We start from the raw sequence: 20,979 nt of genomic DNA on the forward strand, positions 1-20,979 counted from the left end.
GGAGGAAGGGGCACAGTGGAGGGCACACTAGAGACAAAGGGAGAAAAATGGACAAGATTAACAGAGAGGGAGAAGGAGAGATAGAGACAGAGAGAGGGAAAGGGAGAGGCAGATGCAGAGACAGCTGGGCAGTGAGAGGGAGACACCCACAGAGAGAGGGAGATACCAGGGAGAGGGACAGAGTCAGGTGAGCAGAAAAGGAAAGAAAGACAGACAGACGGAGACTGATTCAGTCAGAGCGCGAGAGGGACTCTGAGACTCCAGGCAGCAATGACAGAAAGGGAGACAGACTGAGACAAAGTGGGAAAGACCAACAGGCCAGTGGAGGGAGACAGAGGGAGAGAAGAGACAGACAGCAAGGGAGACAAACACTCAAACACACACACACACACCACACACACTGTGGGGGGGGTGGTGGGCAGAGAGAGAGAGAGAGACATAAAAAGAAACCTAAAAAACAGAATAAATGAAAAAGGGGAAAGATATTTAAAAAAGAGAAAAGTGGAATGCAACAAAGGATGGATAAAAGCAGTTGTAGGTAAGAATTGAGAGTATGTGCTGTTAATTTTCTTTTTTTTCTTTCGTAGTTCAACACAAAATTTAAAACCTGAAGCTTAAAAAAGAAAATGATGATGAAATTCTCCTGGTATTAGGTTGAAATAATGTATCTAATAAAATTCAACATAAAATTTAAAACCTGAAGCTTAAAAAAGAAATGATGATGAAATTCTCCTGGTATTAGGTTGAAATAATGTATCTAATAAAAAACCCTAAATTTAATAATAGCTATTAATATTTTCATGATTCTAATTACTTACACAGTTGGGAATCAGAAAGAAACAAAAGAAAGAGGAGTAATGATATTCAGCATTGAATAAAGGCCATTTAGTGAGTTTTCTCTTATCTCCTCTAAAAAAAGATGAGTTATTTCTCAAGATCAAAATAATTGTTACATATTGGAGAGGGGTTTGAAAACATCACAGCAATTCCAAATACTGTTAACATTTCAGCTAAATCCAGGTAAAAAGCAAGCAAAACTCTCAAAAATCTCCCAAACAAGTCGATTATACACTAATGGACATATTTTAGTTATTCAATATCACCTGTATGGCACGATTCTGGTTTTGAAGAATCATAAAATGTCAAGATAAATGTCAAAGTTTTTAGATAGTATGGTTAGAAACCAGATAGTTCTCAAAAATTAGTTTGGTTTTAGCACTTGCTCTCTTTTGCAATGTGATATCTGATTATGCTAATCACAGCAAGGACAAATCTAGGTTTTGCTGTTATAAGCACCTTAAAAACTATTCTACCTCTTCTCTCAAAAAGGAGTACAAAAATTAACATAGATTTTGAAAATTAAGGTTCTTAGTTTTTTAATTTCCAAAAGAAGAGTCTCATCTACACTGTACTTGTTCCACAATGAAAATTTTAAGATGAAAAAACCACACAGCATGTCTGTTTTGAGATGAACCTGAAAGAGAAGTCATTTTCCCGACTGACAAATTGTTCTTCTATACAGAAATACCAATGAGCACTAGGGTAAACCATTCTATCAACAAGGTATGAAGAGTATCACAAATCTGGGGGGTAGGGGAGAAGAAACTTGTACTACAGCTGAGAAGTAAATGAATCCTACTCCTCATTCTATCAATCTAAACAAACATATCTTTGCAAAAATAAACAAAAAACACTTAAAAACATGCTCTCACTTTGGACACAGTAAGGATTTTTACCACACATCTCCCTAGCAGAAATTAGGGTACTAAGTGAGCATGAATAACTCTTCATACATTTGATTACCTTTCGTACACATTATTAAATGAATTAAGAGTCACATACCTTCATCGTATTGGTATTTGCTTCATCATACAGCGTGAATGAAGATGTACTTTCCATAGTATCTGTAAACTGATGCTCTGCATTGCTCCTCTACAGAGCTCACCGCACACACAGCCGGCTGATTAGTTAGGCATTGGGAGAGTGCTGCAGGAGTAGACTAAAGCACTTGCCGAGGACTCAGAGACAATAGAAAGTCAACAGCTGTATGTTATGATGTCAGTAACACTCTAGCCAGTCACCAACCAGAATATCTGAAATGCATCGGAAGCTATATTGAGCTCTTCATTAGCAATTCAGAAGCAATGATGCAAAAGCCCATGAAACTGTGCAATGTGCTAAGACTACCAGGATTTTTGAGATTTCTCGCTATTAAATTTTTGTTGCACGCTGATGAGAAAAGTTGAGATAATTATGTTTTTCCCTAATTCCCTAAAGAACAAAATGTATGGAATCTAGGCAGGGTTAATATATCAGATTTTTAATAATGCCCTCTGACACTTTTAATGCCACTAACAGAAAGCCTTAAAAAAATAAAACTCAAAGACAATCTGCTTGCAAAGGCTGACATCCCATGATAGTTTTCCATCTTCAAACTGACTAAACTGTCACAAAGAAAGAAAATGCATTAACAGCACAATTCCTTATTTCTTAATTTGTTTCTGCTAAAATTAAAACGAACTGGCTTATTCTGGCAAGAGCATTACTTCTTCATACCAACAGATGGAGACAGCAATACAACTGTGATCAGAAGACAATTCTGCCTTGTGTCAGATGCTTGTTGTCTGTATTAGCTCAAGTGGCAGACTTAAAAGAAAAGGAATTAACTGAAACTCAACGTTCAATAACTGTGAGAAGAAAAACAAAATGAAATGGGAAAAATAACTAATTGTGTCTATTGGGTAAAATACTGAATAGACAGTATTTTACCCAATAAAATACTGGGTAAAGCACATGCCTCTGTTTCCCATTTTTGTAAAACAAAGATCATGCTTTCCATAAACATACGGGAATGCTCCAAGGATCCTAAATCAGACAAGACATACATTACCTATACTATCTGAAGAAAAAATGTATACCATTAACCAGAAATAATACTTTTCTCTGCCACTAAAAGGTTAAGTCTTGCAGAGTTTATATAATTCTTAACATATCGGCAGTGCTCTGTATGTTAGCTTAGCAAATGGCAAAAGAAAAGACTAACTTTATAACTAGAAAATGTTATTGCTTTTTCAAAAATAGGCTATATTTTAGACCTATATACATAGATTTAAGTTTATAATATATATAAACCCACAAAACCTTCCCTGACTATTCAAACAACAAAGGTGGTAAGACAGTGATTCTTGTCTGAGAGATTTCACATTAATTTAAAGTTTCCCAAAATACCTATTTCCCCAGTGTATGATCTTTTACCATGTCTTGTACTTTTTGGCACTCATCTACTTGTAAGAGGTTAAAAATCAAGTACCAGCCCGAGTACCCAAAAACAAATAACCAAGTCCCCGACTTTTCCATAAATGGCTACTGCTTCCATCAAAGGGTACAAGTGATATTTTCTCAGATAAAATATTTGTTACTTATGAGAAATATAAATTCAAGGCAGCTTTCCTTAAAAACCATAACAAAAGCTCTTGTTACGAAACAGAAAAACAAACTGAAATGAATAATGAAGGAACCCACTTTCACTGTAGCAAAATTAAAATGAATATTTCTACTAGTCAAAAAGGTCAGGATACATCCACTGGTATACATGGATGATAATATTTCAGATGATTCTATTTATCTTTGAGCTTTGGAAATTGTTAGGCCATATCAATTCAATTAACTCTAAATTAGTCAAAAATCATAATTAAGAATACTTTAAAATGTAGTTTCATCACTGTCAGGTAGAGGCCTCCCTCTGATTCTGAAAGGAAAGGACTTAGCTGTCAATAATGAATTCCATCTATAGTGAACCCTGAATTTAGGAACAACCTACAACTTGCCTATAAGACACAAAATCTTCAACATTCTCTTTGGATACTACATCATTAATTACGTAAATTAGCTGTCTGTACCCTGTAAATGTTCAACATAAACAGTAGTGACACAGATTTAGAAAGGTTTCTTACAATATCTTGGGACTGCGCTTAAAACTTGCTACCAAGGTCAGGTAATAGAGGAAACTCTCAAAGAATAAACCCTCAATAAGAACAATATGAATTAGTAAGATTTAATTTTTTGCTTGCACCTCAAATTTCATTCTGTACTTCTCAGAATGCTCAACAACTTCCTCTGCAAAAACATAAGCACACTGACTCTATTAACACAGTATTTAAGTGTAGTTACAAGGTAAAAACATAACTCCCAACTGAATTATAGGAACTGGGGCAACTATGGGACTAGTAACAGAAATTCAATTGTCTAAATCTAATTACTGACACTGCTGATAAACTTTCTTAATTTTTTGGTGCCTGAGCTCTTAGGAGGTGACTTTTTTTTTTTTTTTAAACTGTATTTATTTATTTATTTATGGCTGTCTTGGGTCTTCTTTTCTGTGCGAGGGCTTTCTCTAGTTGCGGCAAGCGGGGGCCACTCTTCATCGCGGTGCGCGGGCCCCTCACTATTGTGGCCTCTCTTGTTGCGGAGCACAGGCTCCAGACGCGCAGGCTCAGTAATTGTGGTTCACAGGCCCAGCTGCTCTGCGGCATGTGGGATCTTCCCAGATCAGGGATCGAACCTGTGTCCCCTGCATTGGCAGGCAGATTCTCAACCACTGCGCCACCAGGGAATCCCAGAGGTGACTTTTTAAGTGATCAACCTTTAAGGGTGAAAACAACATTTGAATTTAATTTTCTCACATATTTCCTAAGACATTCTAAATAAAAACAGTAAATGACTACCGTAACCAAGGGCCATCTTACGGGAGCTAAATTTTTAGAAATTTAACATTTTCTTAGAAGTAGAAAATCAGTATTTTGCAACCACTAATGTAATAATTGATTCCAGCAAGGATCATGAATAAATGACAAAAACCTACCAGATGAAAGATTGCTATTGAACAAGATACTCTTTGGTTACCGTTAACTTTTAATTTCAAAGAGAAAAAGTTGTGTTTACAACCAGCAGACTCTACCTTAAAGACGTGAGCAAGTTTAACATCACCAGTAATAAGACAGGCTAACATTACATGCCTCCTGATGTAATATAATAGGGGACAAAAAAAATCTCCTATGCAGTACTCCTCTGAAAATATTTAAACTGAATCTACCGTGAGGAAACAATCAAATAAATTTAGACTGTGGACCACTCTACAAGACAGCTAGCTTGAACTCTTCAGATATCAATATAATAAAAGAAAAAAAAATAGGCAAAATTATAAAAGACTAGAGAGACATGATAACAAAGTATTACATTTGAGTGGATTCAGGATTTTTCAAAAAGTTATAAAGGATATTTACTAATAACTGGGGTAATACAAATATGGTTGGTATTTTAGATAATATTTTATCAATGTTAAATTATGGTGGTGTGATAAAAATATGAGAGAGAGGGACTTCCCTGGTGGTGCAGCGGTTAAGAATCCGCCTGTCAATGCAGAGAACAGAGGCTCGAGCCCTGGTCCGGGAAGATCCCACGTGCCGCGGAGCAACTAAGCCCGTGCGCCACAACTACTGAGCCTGCGCTCTAGAGCCCGTGTGCCACAACTACTGAAGCCCGCGCGCCTAGAGCCCATGCTCTGCAACAAGAGAAGCCACCGCAATAGGAAGTTCCCACTCCCTGCAACTAGGGTAAGCCCATGCACAGCCACAAAGACCCAATGCAGCCAAGAAAAAAAAAATGAGACAGAGAGTGCGCGTGCACACAAATGCAGTGAAATGTTTTGAGCTGGTAAAGCCAGAAGGCTATTTGGACATTCATTACACCATCTTTAAACTTTTCTGTACAACCTTTTAAAGCAGACCTCCTTCTTTTCTCTAGCATTTTTATTCATTAGGATAGCAGTCTTAGTGTAAAGTAGCTAATCAGATGCTATAACAAGTTTCTATCACAGGTTACTTGAAAGTGGCCCAACATTAACCTGGCCTAACCTGTTGGCTTATGTGCTCTTAATGGATATGATTAATAGCAAAAGTGGATATTATAAACACAAAGGGATTATGTCCCTCATGGAATGGATTCCTTTCATTTTGTTAAGCATGAAGTTCATTCCTAGACTGCTTTTTCCACATGTCCTGTCATAATGAGTTTCCAGCTGTCTTATTACTTATATTTAGAAGCCATGTAGCATTTTTAACACACGCTGCACCTGATATTTTCTCCCAAGTAAAAGTACTTCATGACTTTGTTTCCTGCCTATTAATACATGTGCAGTTACATTAAAAAATATATAACAGGGCTTCCCTGGTGGCGCAGTGGTTGAGAATCTGCCTGCCAATGCAGGGGACACGGGTTCGAGCCCTGGTCTGGGAAGATCCCACATGCCACGGAGCAACTGGGCCTGTGAGCCACAATTACTGAGCCTGCGCGTCTGGAGCCTGTGCTCCGCAACAAGAGAGGCCGCGATGGTGAGAGGCCCGTGCACCGCAATGAAGAGTGGTCCCCACTTGCCACAACTAGAGAAAGCCCTCGCACAGAAACGAAGACCCATATATATAACATATATTGAGTGCTTCAGTACTGATCACCTAAGATGAATGTTAATACACTTTTATTTGCTACCAATATCATAAAATGTGGCATATATAGTATGCCAAATAGTAGTCTGCAAATATTAGTTATTCCTCATGACAATAATCTTAAAAGAAACAATACCCCCTACCCCAAGTTTTAAAGTTGAAAAGACAGAGGCACAAATGGATTAACTGATTTTTCCTGTGTACTGTTAGACCCAAGATGTGAGGCTGGATTTAAATTCTACAGCCTTGACTCTTAGTTAGTGCACTATTTCCTCTCTATGCAGAAATTAAGGCTAAATAAATATTGGCTCAATTATGAAAGACCTTTAAAATCAAACATCAGAGTTTAAAATAATACTTCCAATTCACTGAGATAATTCAACATCAAAGCTTAGAATCAACATAATTCTTGCAAACCTAAGTTGAGGATAATGAGGCAGAGAAATTAAGAATGTAAACTGGGAGGTTCTTATAATAATCTAGATATAAGATGACTATGGTTGGGGTAAAATGAAAACAGTGGAGAGACACTTCAAAGCAAAACCTGGTTAGTCATGAATGACTCATGAAAGAGAAGGTTAAGTCAAGGATAATCCAAACACTTTAAAAACTGGATAACTGAAAGAACTAATTAAGAAGTAGGGCATTTAGCATGGGAAACTGGTATAGGGGCAGAAAAACCACTAGTTTCTCATCTACTCTTGGCCACCACCCACCAAAAGCAAGTAAACAAACAAGCAAGTAAGCAAATAAACAAGCCCAATTATCCTCTTCAACTCAACACGTGAAGAGAAGATTCTACAGTGGTAAGGAAGAATTGAGATATTCCCCAATTAGAAGAACTGAATCAACATTTCACAACCAGTGGGATATCCAAAGTGCCAGCCTCATAGACCTCTGCAGATAATTACAGAAATAAGGCATCAAGACAGTTAAGGGTAAAGTGAAATATTCCATGCGCAGGAAACAGAATTGGAGTCATGATTATAAGGCAGGATTTGTGAGATTTTCCCTGCTATAGATCTAACGGCAAGCAGGACAAACTGCCCTCAAGGATCTTACAAACCTACTTTCTTGAGTATCTGGATTCCACCCCCTACTGCCAATATCCTAATACAGGCAATCATTATTTCCTGCTTGGATTTCCCCAAGAGGCTTCTTACTGGTCTCTAACCTTTAAAATGGTCTTGCCCCCTTCTAATTTATTCTTTATACCACAGATGGTCTAGAGAAAGATACAAACATTATTACAACAGTGTGGGTAAATGCTAGGACAGAATGCTATGGAAGCACCTAAGGGGGCACTGAAGGCTTGTTCTGGAGGGTCAGGGAATGTTCTGTGGAGGAAGTAACATTTAAGCTATCATTTGAAGGAATTTGCCAGGCAAAGAAGTATTAAGAGAAAAGAAGGATTTGGGGGAGACGGAACATTATGAGCAAGGGCCAAAAAGCATAGGATTGAGTGAATTTGGTGAACTGAAAGTAGCTCAGCAAGGCAAGAGTTTTAAGTGCAAGGAAGAGTAAAGTAAGAAGTAAGAGTTTTTAAAACGAGGCTGAAAGATGTTAAGTAGGAGCAGAAGAGGCAATGCCTCGAGAGCGGAGTTTAACAGCTGGAACTTTTCCTGAGGCTGATTAGGGAGACAATGAAGACTATCAGATTAGTGGCATGAACAGATGTTTCACTTAGAGTGACAGCTAATGCCAAATAAATGAATGAGCCCTCTAAGAAGAGTATATAGAGAGAATAAGCAAGGAGTTGATGAATAAAAATAAACCCTATTTAGACCAACTTTCAATAATATTGCAACAAAAATATCCATAACCAACGCAGGTATCTTGTGGATCTATTCAGCCTTAGTTCAAACAGTGAGAGTTCTGATAGCAAAGGTGTTATCAAAATCTGTTTTCTGAGTTTGGGTATCAAGAGTTCAGGCAGCAAGAGATACTTGGACCTCAAGGTCTTACTTATTTTTTAAATTTGGAAATAATTTTAGACTTGCCAAGTTGTAAAAATAGTAGAGAGCATCTGTATATACTTTCATTCAATTTCCCCTAATGATAACATGTTACATAATTAGAGTATAATTACTGAAATCAGAAAATTAACACTGATAGAACACTATTAATTAGTAACTAATCTACAGATCTTATTCAAATTCCTTAAGCCAAGGAATTCTCCAGTTTCCCACTAAGGTCTTCTTTCCTGATCTAGGATCTAATTCAGGATCTCATATTACACTGTCTGCTTACTCTCCTCCAATCTGTGACAGTTCCTCGGTCTTTTGTGACCTGTATGCTTTTGAAGAGCACTGGTCAGTTATTTTGCAGAACGACTGTCAATTTAGGTTTACCATATGTTTTCTCATGATCAGACTAGATTGACCTCATTATGCATTTTTGGCAAGAACACCACAGAAGTGAAACTGTGCCCTTCTCAGTGCGTCATAATCACGGTATACATGATGTTGATATATCTTACAAGTGGTGATTTTTACTTTGATTACTTGGTTAATGTGGTATCTGCCACGGTTTTCCTACAGTTACTGTTTGCCCCCTTGTAACTAATAAGTATCTTGTGGGGAGGTATTTTGTGACTTTGAAAATATCTTGTTTCTCATCATAATTTCTATCACTAATTAGCATCCATTGATAGTTCTTGCATGCAATAATTATTACAGTGCTGTCTGCCTACCGGTGATTTTAATTTCCCTGGAATTCCATTGTAAGAAAATGCTGTCCCTTCTATTTATTTACTTCTATGTATGAATGTCTGGATATGTATTTTATTCTGTGGGTTAAAATCCAATATTCCCATTTTTAAAATGACTTTCTGGTACATGATGTTCCAGGCTCATCTTGTATTTTCCATACTCCAGCCTCAGACTCAACCATTTCTCCAAGGATCCATGGTTCCTTTTTCTGGAGAACGCTATTTAGAGAAGATCTGGGCACTAATGTGTTCACTGTGACTAGGGTCTCACTGCTCTTTGTCCTTCTCAGGATAGAACTAAGACATGTACATATGTACACTAACACACACATTCACATGTCTATGTTTATTTCTGAATTCTGCATCTGCATATATGTTAAAAATCATGGGTTCATATGGATACCTCCAACTCCAAAGAAAACAGGATTCATTATTGCTTATTGCCTTATCTATAACTTCCTTATCCAACAGAGAAAAAATGTACTTTCATTATCTACCATATATTCACTTATCTGTTCAAACTCAGTATGCACAAAGACAGTTTCAGAATTCCAAAACAATACCTCTGTGAGAAACACATTTACCACGTAACGTCCAATATTTGTTCTTTTAATCTTTAGCCCTAGAGTATATAATCAAAATCCTGTTTTCCAAAGTTACTTAGTTCCTTTCTTCCCCACTCAAGTCAGTGTGATTTTGTCATTCATTTGTAATGCAGTTAGGTTCACCTGTTAGTGTTTGTATTCCATTTTAGAATCACCACCCACCAAACATGCATCCAGGTTGACTTTTACTTATTTTTGGAGGGTATGTGAAAAATTATGAGTTCTAAGAGTCAGAGTTACACAAAAAAGTGTTGCTCCTCTTTGCTCCCCAGTGTCTTGTCCCCATTATTGCTAATCTTTCTACCCCATTTTGACCCCCTTCCCTGTAGGAAACCAATTTTATTAGTTTCTGGTTTATCATTCCCGGATTTCTTTTGCAGGAATAAGCAGATATCTGTATATACATCTCCCTTCTTACATGAAGAATGGCATACTACAGATACTCTCACACATTACTCTTCACTTAATTACACCTTAACAGTTCAGAGACTTTCCTCATTCCTTCTTACAACTGCATAGTTCTTTAATGTGTGGCTGTACCGTAATTTATGCCATCATTCTCCTGTATGAGCAGTTAGATTATTTTCAGTATTTTGCAATTACAAACACTCCTAAAATGAATAAACTTGTGCACATGCAAGGGTGTCTTTAAAGAAGATTCCCAGAAGTGGGACTGCTGGGTCAAAAGTGCTATGTAGATTTATTAAGTATTGCCAATCGCCCTCCAGAAGAAGGGCTGTTGCCGGTTTGTATTTCTACCACCAGTGTATAAGAAGGGTGCTTACTTCCCAACACTCTTTTTTTTTCAAATTTTATTTTTTTTTACCGCAGGTTCTTATTAGTCATCAATTTTATACACATCAGTGTATACATGTCAATCCCAATCTCCCAATTCATCACACCACCCCCCGCCCAACTTTCCCCCCTTGGTGCCCATACGTTTGTTCTCTACATCTGTGTCTCTATTTCTGCCTTGCAAATTGGTTCATCTGTACCATTTTTCTAGATTCCACATATATGCGTCAATATATGATGTTTTTCTTTTTCTGACTTACTTCACTCTCTATGACAGTCTTTAGGTCCATCCATGTCTCTACAAGTGACCCAATTTCGTTCCTTTTTATGGCTGAGTAATATTCCATGGTATATATGTACCACATCTTCTTTATCCATTCGTCTGTCGATGGGCATTTAAGTTGCTTCCATGACCTGGCTACTGTAAATAGTGCTGCGATGAACACTGGGGTGCGTGTGTCTTTTTGAGTTATGGTTTTCTCTGGGTATATGCCCAGTATTGGGATTGCTGGGTCATACGGCAATTCTATTTTTAGTTTTTTAAGGAACCTACATACTGTTCTCCATAATGGCTGTATCAATTTACATTCCCACCAACAGTACAAGAGGGTTCCCTTTTCTCCACACCCCTTCCAGCATTTGTTGTTTGTAGATTTTCTGATGATGCCCATTCTAACCGGTATGAGGTGATACCTCATTGCAGTTTTGATTTGCATTTCTCTAAAATGCAAATCAACATTAGTGATTTTTTTTTTTTTAAACATCTTTATTGAAGTATAATTGCCTTACAATAGTGTGTTAGCTTCTGCTTTATAACAAAGTGAATCAGTTATACATATACAATATGTTCCCATTTCTCTTCCCTCTTGCGACATTAGTGATTTTGAGCAGCTTTTCATGTGCCTCTTGGCTATCTGTATGTCTTCTTTGGAGAAATGTCTATTTAGGTCTTCTGCCCATTTTTGGATTGGGGTGTTTGTTTTTTTATTATTGGCTGCATGAGCTGTTTATATATTTTGGAGCTTAATCCTTTGTCCGTTGATTCATTTACAAATATTTTCTCCCATTCTGAGGGCTGTCTTTTCATCTTGTTTATAGTTTCCTTTGTTGTGCAAAAGCTTTTAAGTTTCATTAGGTCCCATTTGTTTATTTTTGTTTTTATTTCCATTACTCTAGGAGGTGGATCAAAAAAGATCTTGCTGTGATTTATGTCAAAGAGTGTTCTTCCTATGTTTTCCTCTAAGAGTTTTACACTGTCTGGTCTAACATTTAGGTCTTTAATCCATTTTGAGTTTATTTTTGTGTATAATGCTAGGGAGGGTTCTAGTTTCATTCTTTTACATGTAGCTGTCCAGTTTTCCCAGCACCACATATTGAAGAGACTGTCTTTTCTCCATTGTATATCCTTGCCTCCTTTGTCATAGGTTAGTTGACCATAGGTGTGTGGGTTTACCTCTAGGCTTTCTATCCTGTTCCATTGATTTATATTTCCGTTTTTGTGCCAGTACCATATTGTCTTGATTACTGTAGCTTTGTAGTATAGTCTGAAGTCAGGGAGTCTGATTCCTCCAGCTCCATTTTTTTCCCCTCAAGATTGCTTTGGCTCTTCCCAATACTCTTGCAAGAGAATGTGCTATCATTCTTTTTAGTTTTTCCCAGATGGATAGATAAGAAATGTTATCTCAATGCTGTTTTAATTTGTAGTTCTCTAATTTTGAGTGAGATTAAACTTTTTTTCTGTGTTTAAGGGTTGCATCAATATTTACATTGTTCATGAGTTCCTATCAGGTCTTTGGTCCTTTGTCTCAATTTTTTTTTTATCCCTTAATTATTATTTAAAAAAAAAATTTTTTTTTAAAATTAATTTATTTTATTTATTTATTTTTGGCTGCGTTGGGTCTTCGTTGCTGTGCGCAGGCTTTCTCTAGTTGTGGTGAGCGGGGGCTACTCTTTTGTTGCGGTGCGCGGGCTTCTCATTGTGGTGGCTTCTCTTGTTGCGGAGCACGGGGTCTAGGCACCACGGGCTTCAGTAGCTGTGGCACGTGGGCTCAGTAGTTGTGGCTCGTGGGCTCTAGAGCGCAGGCTCAGTAGTTGTGACGCACGGGCTTAGCTGCTCCGCGGCATGTGGGATCTTCCTGGCCCAGGGTTCGAACCTGTGTCCCCTGCATTGGCAGGCAGATTCTTAACCACTGCGCCACCAGGGAAGCCCTTATCCCTTAATTATTGAGAATTCTTATATAGTAGGAATATTAGCCTTTTTGTCTATGGTATATGGTGAAAATATTTCTCCTAGTTTTTCAGGTCTTTTGACTTTTTTCATGATGGTTGTGCCATACAAAATTTTCTTATTTTTATGTGGTTAAATTTACCAATCTTTTATTGCTTCTGGATTTTGAGTCAATGAGAAAGTCTTTCCCTAAACCAATGTTAAAGAAGAAAAGCCAAGTTTTCTTTTAGTACTTGTATGGTTGGTCTGTCTGTCTCTCTTTTTTTTGGCCACCCCTCGGGGCTTGCAGGATCTTAGTTCCCTGACCAGAGATTGAACCGGGGCCCTCGGCAATGAAAGTGCGGAGTCCTAACCACTGGACCGCCCCCAGGGAATTCCCCTGTCTCTCTCTTTAACATTTAGATTCTTAATCTATTTGGAGCTGCTGCTGCTGCTTCTTTTTTGTGTGTGGTAACAGCTTCATTGATATATAATTCAAATACCACACAATTCACCCATTTAAAGTATCTAATTCAATGTTTTTAGTATATTTATAGGGATGTATAACCATGACAACCAACTTTAGAACATTTTCATCACCTCAAAAAGAAATACTGGGGCTTCCCTGGTGGCGCAGTGGTTGAGAATCTGCCTGCCAATGCAGGGGACACGGGTTCGAGCCCTGGTCTGGGAGGATCCCACATGCCGCGGAGCGGCTGGGCCCGTGAGCCACAATTGCTGAGCCTGCGCGTCTGGAGCCTGTGCTCCGCAACAAGAGAGGCCGCGATAGTGATCGGCCCACGCACCGCGATGAAGAGTGGCCCCCGCTTGCCGCAACTAGAGAAAGCCCTCACACAGAAACGAAGACCCAACACAGCCATGAATAAATAAATAAATAAAAAAAAAAAATTTAAAAAAAAAAAAAAAAAAAAAAAAAAGAAATACTGTACCTTTTAGTAGTCTTTCCCCTTTCGCCAGACTCCCTCAGCCCCTAGCAACCACTAATCTACTTTATGCTGCTGCAATTTGCTTGCTATGGATATTTCACATAAAGAAAGTAATACAATACGGGGCCTTTTGTGACTGCCATCTTTCACTTATGCTTTCAAGTTTCATCCATTTGTAGTACTGGTACTTTTCATTGCCATGTAATATTCCATTGTATGGATAGACCACATTTTGTTTAATCATTTATCAGTTGAACATTTGAGTTGTTTCCATTTTTGGCTATTGTAAGTAATGCTATGAACATCTGTGGACACTTTTGTTGAGTTTGTTCTTGTGCAAGATGTGGATCTAATTTTATCTGTTTGCAAATGGCTACCCAGATATCCTGGCACCACTTATTAAAAAGTTCATCTCTACCTCAGTGATTTGAAATGTCACTTTTATTGTTTCCATGTGTACCTCGGTTTGTTTCTGGGCTTTCTATTCCACTGCTCTATTTGTTTATTCATGTGACAGTAGCACACTGTTTTTAACTGTAGAAGTTTTATAGAGCATGTTTTAATGTATGGTAGGGGTAGTCCCTTCTGGCAGTTTTTCTTTTTAAATTTTTTTTTTTTTTAAACTTTGGGTTTATTTATTTATTTATTTTTATGGCTGTGTTGGGTCTTCGCTTCTGTGTGAGGGCTTTCTCTAGTTGCGGCAAGCGGGGGCCACTCTTCATCGCGGTGTGCGGGCCTCTCACTATCGTGGCCTCTCTTGTTGCGGAGCACAGGCTCCAGACGCGCAGGCTCAGTAATTGTGGCTCACGGGCCCAGTTGCTCCGCGGCATATGGGATCTTCCCAGACCAGGGCTCGAACCCATATCCTCTGCACCGGCAGGCAGATTCTCAACCACTGCGCCACCAGGGAAGCCCAGTTTTTCTTTTTATAGTCTCTTTCTGGCTACTCTTGGATGGTTTTTTCCCAATATAATTTAGTATCAGTATTGTCTAATTTCATTTTTTTTTTTTTAAAGTACTTTCACTGCAACTGAGTTAAATTTAGAAAATAAGGAGAACGGACATCTTTATAATTTTGAGTCATCCTATATAAGTCTAACTTTGTGGCTTTCAAAAATGTTAAAAATTTCTTCATATAGGTTTTGCACATTTCTTTTTAAGTGTATTCCTAAGTATTTAATCTTTGTCGCTATTGTAAGTGGAGTTTTCACTACCATTATTTCACTACCAAATGCTAACTGTTATATATGAGGCTATTGATTTTTCTAAGTTAATTTTACATCCTGCTACCTTACTGAAATCATTTTACTGTTTGAATTAGTTTTATCAGTGATCCTCTACGGGTTTTCTAGCTATACTAGCACATAACCTGCAAAGAGACAGTTTTACTTCTTTACCCATTATCATACCTCTAATTGAATTGGTTAATACCTACATAACAATGCTGAATATTAGTGGAGATAGTGGGCATTTACCTTATTTTTGTATATTGTGGAAATACCTCCAGTATTTCCCAATATATAAGATTTCTGGCTTTAGGATTAAGATATAGATTTTTTAAATTATTTTAAAAAAGTATCCTACAATTCCTATTTTCTTGAGTGTGTATGTATGTGTGTTTTACTTTTATCATGAATGAATTTTTTGAAGACTTTCTCAGCCAGTATCTATGGACATAAATGATTTTTTCTTCCCAAATCTATTAATATGAAGTATAATTATTAATGACTAACACTATTATTTTACTTAATATTTTGTATTGGTATTCATAAGGGATATTGGTTTGTGGTTTTATTTTTTTATTTGTACCGTTCTTATCAGGTTTGAGTATCAATATTATATTTGCTTCATAAAAGGAACTAGGAAGGTTTCTATCACTTTCAACACTCTGGGACAATTTACAAAGCAGTGGAACTATCTGGTCTTTGAAGGTTTGGTAAAATTCCTCTGTGAAACCATCCGGACCCGATGCTTTTTAGTGGGGTAATTTCTTAATAACATTCTTTATTTCTTCTATGGAAATTGGTTCATTCAAGTTTTCAAACTCAATCTTGGTAATCTGCATTTCCCTAAGAAATTATTCATCTAGGTTTTCAAATTAATTGCTGTGAGGCCTACGAAGTAATATCTTGTGATTTTTTATTATTTATTTATTTGGCTGCACTGCACGGCTTGCGGGATCTTAGTTCCCCGACCCAGGCCCCGGCAGTGAAAGCGCCGAGCCCTAACCACTGGACCGCCAGGGAATTCCCTATCTTGTGACTTTTAAAATAAAAAAATTGTTCTCAATAACTATTTTCAACCTTGTTATCTTACTTTCTGCATATTTATGCTTTATTCCTTTACATTATCAAAGTAGTGATTTGTCTATTTTGATAATTTTTTTAAAAAAATCATAGTATATATTAATTAGGTCTACTGTTTTTTTATTCTCTAACTCATTAATTTCTACTTTTAAAAAAAAATTATTTATTTATTTACTTTTGGCTGCATTGGGTTTTTGTTGCTGTGCACTGGCTTCCTCTAGTTGTGGTGAGCGGGGGTTACTCTTCATTGTGGTGTGCAGGCTTCTCATTGCACTGGCTTCCTTGTTGCAGAGCACAAGCTCTAGGTACGTGGGCTTCAGTAGTTGTGGCACGTGGGCTCAGCAGTGTGACTCGTGGGCTCTAGAGTGCAGGCTCAGTAGTTGTAGCACATGGACTTAGTTGCTCTGTGGCATGTGGGATCTTCCTGGACCAGGGGTCGAACCCGTGTCCCCTGCATTGGCAGGCGGATTCTTAACCACTGCGCCACCAGGGAAGTTGTGTTGAGCCGGAAATTTACCTCACTTCTTTTCATTTTTAAAGATAAATTTGTTTATTGCTATGAATTTTCTTTTGCACACTATTTTACTGTGATGTTTTACAGATTCCTATTTTAACGGTGCCCTCTTTTGTCAATATTGCAAAGTCCAGATATTTTAGCCAATTGTTTTATATTCTGAGGGGAGAAGTTGGTTATGAATCCTACAATTTTGTGGTTCTCTGTCTTGCTGGATTATGAATTTCCTCCCTTTGCTTTATTCTCCCTTCACTACCCACCTGCTGAAGGGTGCTTCTCCCTTCTTTGTGTGCCTTTTTGTCTCTCCTAGAAGCTACGCATTTTGAAGGCTGCCCTTTTAAACTGCATGCATTTTTAAGTCCCTTCCCTATAGTTCCTATTCCAATCTAGATCCTTTTTTTTCCTTTTAGAATTTTCAGGGTAAACTTAGTCTTTCTGGCTGAGTGTTTAAATCAAGCTTAGCTTCCCTCTGTGTTTTGCCCCCTCCTTTTTTTCAATTGAAGTATAGCTGATTTACAATATTATATTAGTTTTAGGTATACAACATATTGATTCAATATTTTAATAGATTATACTCCATTTAAAGTTATTACAAAATAATGGCTATATTTCCCTATGCTGTACAATGCATCCTTGTTGCTTATTTATTTTATACATAGCAGTCTGTATCTTAATCCCCTGCCCCGTAATACCCCTCCCCCTTCCTTCTCCTCACTGGTTACCACTAGTTTGTTCTCTACATCTGTGAGTCTGTTTCTGTTTTGTTATATACATTTGGTTTGTTTTATCTTTTAGATTCCACATATAACTGATAACAGACTATTTTTCTTTGTCTGACTTATTTCACTAAGCATAATACTCTCTAGGTCCATCTATGTTGTTGCAAACAGAAGAATTTCAGTCTCTTTTATGGCTGAGCTTTTTTTTTTTTTTTTTTTTTTTTTGCCTTTGCTTGCCACGAGTTTTGTGGCAGGCAGGAATGGAGTAAGAGTGTGAGAAATCACATGCTGAATTTGGTAAAAATTTTTTTTACTTAAAGCTATTTTGAAGTCTGAAATTCTCTCAAATTATGCTGTCTTTAAATTTTTCTTTTTATTGTTCTATATTTTGAAGGAAAATTGGGAAGCAGTAGCTAGATGACCATCATTGCCTTCAGTTATCTGGAAGTCCTTGACATTTGTATTTGGTAACAGCTTTAGTGAGATATAATTCATATATCACATAATTTGGCCATTTAAAGTGTACAATTCAATAATATTTAGTATATTCACAGAGTTAACTATTATCACAATCAATTTTTAAACATAAAAATCATCCCATAAAGAAAACCTGTACTGTTTAGCTATTATCTCCTAATCCCTCCACCACTCCCCCACCCAGCCCTAGACAATCACTCATCTACTCCTGTTTTATAGATTTCCCTATTCTGCAAAGTTCATATAAATTGTTTTCTCTATCAGTTGATGGAGGACATTTGGGTTGTTTCTATGTTTTGGCTATCATGCATATGCTATGAACATTCATTACGAGTTTTTGTGTGGACGTATGTTTTCGTTTTTATTGGCTATATACCTAGGAGTCGAATTGTTGGGTCAAATGGCAACTCTGTATTTTCCCAAGTGGTTGTACAATTTAAATGCCCACCAGCAGTGTAGGAGGGGTCTAATTTCTCTATATCCTTGCCAATGTTTATTATCTTTTCAATTACAACCATTCTAGTAGGTATGAAGTAGTATCTCGCTGTGGTTTTGATTTGCATTTCCACTGATGGCTAATGATGTTGAGTATCTTTCCATGTACTTCTTGGCCATATGCATATCTTCTTTGGAGAAATTTCTATTCAGATCATTTGCCCATTTTAAAATTAGGTTATGTGTCTTTATTACTGAGTTGTAAGAGTTCTTTATGTATTTTCCACATATAAATCCCTTACCAAATAACTACTGCAAATATTTTCTCCATTTCTATGTCTTCCTATGTCTTTTCACTTTCTTAATGGTGTCCTTTGAAATACAAAACCTTTTAATTTGATGAAGTCTAATTTATCTCTCTGATATATTTGAAAACAATTTCCAAAAAAAATTGTATACTACTCGCTAACTAAAAAATACATACTAACTCGAGGAATTCTGGTAGCATGAACATGTTTTAAAGAACAATGTATAGTCATCTCTGGGCTCAAGAGAAGTGAGTCAAAGAATGCGAATAAAGTATACATTGACTTTTTTTGAGAGGTAGAAAGGAATTTTTGATAAAGTCATTGCCTAAATGAGTCTTCTCGAAGGAAATTAGGCCACAAAGGACACACATGTCAAAAACAGTTTTGAAAATGAGACAACAAAGCGGAATCAAAAACCAGAGGACTTACAATAATGAAGATGCACATCTGATACCACGTAAGAGCAAGAAAGCCTCTGGCAATACTGGCAACAAGCTTTATAATACAACACTGTCTGAGAATTACTTAATTTCTTTCTTCTCATGCTCATTTCTACAACTTTGGGAGAACCAGATAGCTGTAAAGGGAAACTGATTCTTATCCTTGCAGTAGGTGTGGGATACATAATGTAATCAACAACTCGCCCACCTCCGGCCCCAAAGTTTTCTGTCCATTTGGGTATGTGAACCAATTTTCCCAGGGCTGATCACCCCCTTCTTCACTGATAATTAAACTATACAAAATAGATCTTGAAAGGCTAAAGGTAACCAATTATGATGCAGTCACCTAATCATTAACGACAAACAAAAGATAATTCTTTTGCCAAGGCAGTATGTGCAGACATCATCACATATGCAAAATAACACTAGAAAATGCTTTATGATCCTACATGACACTCAACACTCAGATCACTTAACTCATTAACAAAGACAGAGAATTAATCCAGAATCAACTGGTGGAAGACAAGCTTAAGTGGCAGAGAATAAGGATAATAAGGATAATTTAGTTGCTTATACCTTAAAATGACTCATTGCAAATACCCTATTAAATAAAAGAGCTGTTGATAATCAATAGATAGATTCAAATTCATCAGCTGAGGAACAGATTCTTCTAATTCTTCAACAAAAACAACAAAAGGACCAAAAGCTAACACTTATGAAGAGTTTAGTATGTGACCGGTGGATTCTAAGTATTCCCTATGAGACAAGTAGTATTAAGTATCCAGTATCCTTATTTTATTTTAGAGTTGACAAAACGGAGACACAGGTAGGTTACGGTAACTTGCCCACGGTTACACAACTAGTGAGTGGTAGAGAAGAATCTGAAGTAAGTAGTCTGGCTCTAGAGTTCATGAGCTTAATCACTTTGATATCTCTGTCTAACCACTGTTTCTCTCTGATTGTGTAATTTTTAAAATGTCTTCTATATTCTGAATTGGTTTAACTGACAAACGTTACCACCTATTCTTACTTGCTTCTTCCTGTGGTACAGAGTAGAGCAAGTCTGGTCCATATACTCAAGAATATTAAGCCAAGAGAAATCTGAAAAACAGCATCCATGGTAAAATCTGCAGGACTTGGTGAATGATTAGATTGGGGGGTAGAGAAAATAAATACGATGCTCAAGTTTCTGGCTTGAGCAACTGGGTGTACAGAGGTGAGCTTTGTTAAGATCAGGAACCTGGGGGGAAGGCAGAGGAGTGGGAACACATTCTTTGCACATTTTTTGACTTTGAGGGCAGAGATATCCGAGGACTGAATGGTTAGACCTCAAATCTACTTGAGCTGGTTCCCTATATGGAAACTGTTGTTCCCTTAGCAGCTAAGTGGTAACTCCTTATCCCCTTCCTAACAGGTCACTAATATTCACTTTCAATAGGGTTCCTTTTAATGAAAAAGGTAAATTTAAAAAGCATTGTTAAACTTACATCAACACCAAACTCCATTTCAAAGAGGAAAAAAAGAAAAAGACAGGAAAACTTCACCCAGAAATAAACCCTGAAATGAGACCAGCAGATGATTCTTGGGCGTGGCTTAGCCTTTCAACAAGACGCTGTTATGAACACTATGCCAACTTAGACATTTAATTAAAAATAAAAACAGCTAACTTTACTTTTTTAAAGGGAAGATATAATAGCTGCATCTTTTTTTTTAATTTATTAATTTTATTTACATTTATTTTTGGCTGCGTTGGGTCTTCGTTGTTGCACGCGGGCTTTCTCTAATTGTGGCGAGCAGGGGTTACTCTTTGTTGTGGTGCGTGGGCTTCTCATTGCGGTGGCTTCTCTTGTTGCCGAGAACGGGCTCTAGACACACAGTCTTCAGTAGTTGTGGCTTGCGGGCTCTAGAGCGCAGGCTCAGTAGTTGTGGCGCACGGGCTTAGTTGCTCCGCGGCATGTGGGACCTTCCTGGACCAGGGCTTGAACCCGTGTCCCCGGCATTGGCAGAAGGATTCTTA

At 37.4% G+C, this 20,979-nt stretch overlaps 1 protein-coding gene across 13 annotated transcripts in view; it reads right to left on the reverse strand.

Annotated features, from left to right (window-relative positions):
- Positions 1–20,979, reverse strand: part of R3HDM1 (R3H domain containing 1) — a 191,586-nt gene that overhangs the window by 132,851 nt on the left and 37,756 nt on the right. Inside the window, exon 1 of one of the 13 annotated variants that reach the window (XM_059927574.1) lies at positions 1,843–2,029. The exons of the other annotated variants lie outside the window; for them this stretch is intronic. The gene's annotated coding sequence lies outside the window, so the exon portion shown is untranslated. Of the gene's footprint in view, positions 1–1,842; positions 2,030–20,979 lie in introns of those variants that run through there. 13 annotated transcript variants of the gene reach the window in all.

This window comes from Balaenoptera ricei, chromosome 7 (genome assembly GCF_028023285.1).
Source record: "Balaenoptera ricei isolate mBalRic1 chromosome 7, mBalRic1.hap2, whole genome shotgun sequence".
NCBI lineage: Eukaryota > Metazoa > Chordata > Mammalia > Artiodactyla > Balaenopteridae > Balaenoptera > Balaenoptera ricei.